Source organism: Filicampus tigris, chromosome 1 (genome assembly GCF_054856515.1).
Source record: "Filicampus tigris isolate MCC_2025a chromosome 1, RoL_Ftig_1.0, whole genome shotgun sequence".
NCBI classification, from domain to species: Eukaryota; Metazoa; Chordata; class Actinopteri; order Syngnathiformes; family Syngnathidae; genus Filicampus; species Filicampus tigris.
Window position 1 is genome coordinate 1,247,501 of NC_141217.1, and position 1,306 is coordinate 1,248,806.

The window sequence follows — 1,306 nt, forward strand, 5'->3', positions numbered from 1 at the left end:
CTTGAGTTAGTATGTATTGACTTCGAACCAGACCGCAGTGCCACGAAGGATGTCCTTGTAATCACAGACTTTTTCACAAAGTATGCTGCTGCAACTCCTACTCCAAACCAAAAGGCTCGAACAGTAGCGAAGGCACTGTGGGAAAACTTCATCATCCACTATGGTTTTCCAGAGAAGCTGCATAGTGATCAAGGAGCAGACTTTGAATCAAAAACTATCAAAGAACTGTGTGACTTCGCTGAAATACAGAAAGTTAGAAACTCACCCTATCATCCCAGGGAAAATCCCATGGGAAGATTCAACAGGACATTACTGAACATGCTGGGTACACTCAAAGATGAAGACAAGAGGCACTGGCATGACTTTGTGAAGCCACTCGTACATGCGTATAACTGTACCAGACATGACAGCACAGGGTTTACGCCTAACGAGTTAATGTTTGGTAGGCAGCCTTGACTACCAATAGACCTTGCCTTCAATCTTCCTCTGAACCATCGTCAGCAACAACCTCATTCGCAATATGTCAAAACTCTCAAATCTCATCTCCATGAAAGTTACCAACTGGCTATCAAAAATGCTGCTAAAGCTGCTGAACGTAATAAAAGCAGATATGACAAACATGTAACTGAATATGTCCTAGCTATTGGTGATCGTGTGCTTGTGAAGAATATCCGAATCAGGGGTAAACAAAAGTTGGCTGATAGGTGGGAGTCCGTTGTCCATGTGGTCATTAGTCAAAAGGATAAGGCCAGAACATCACAATGGCCATACTAGAACTCTTCACAGAGACCTTTTGTTACCATGCAGATTTTTGCCAACTGCCCTTGTAAATTCTCCTACAGTCCAAGAGAAACCCGACGGCCAAGCACACGACAACATCCAATACCTGATCCTGAATAACCTGAACTTCAATACAACTCTGAGGAAGAGGAAAACTACCCTTTGTATTACCCTTCAGGTCCTTCACAGGAGATCTCTAGGTCACTTGAGGAATACGAGGTAGTTCTTCCTGGAACTCATTCAAATCTTGCTGATCAATAACCTAAATCAGATACAGTGGTACCTCTACTTACGAACGTCTCTAAATACTAAATTTTCAAGTTACGAAACGCCTCAACAGGAAAATATTGCCTCTTGTTACGGAAGAAATTTCAAGATACGAAAGGTAAAAATACAGTATGGGCTACTACTCGCAGCTCCGGAGTTCCCTGAACGCAACATACTCATAGCTGCTCTGCCATTGGCTAGCCTAGCATCTTCTGGCATCCCATTGGCTAAGAGGGACCTCTACCGTTTGTGTCTATGT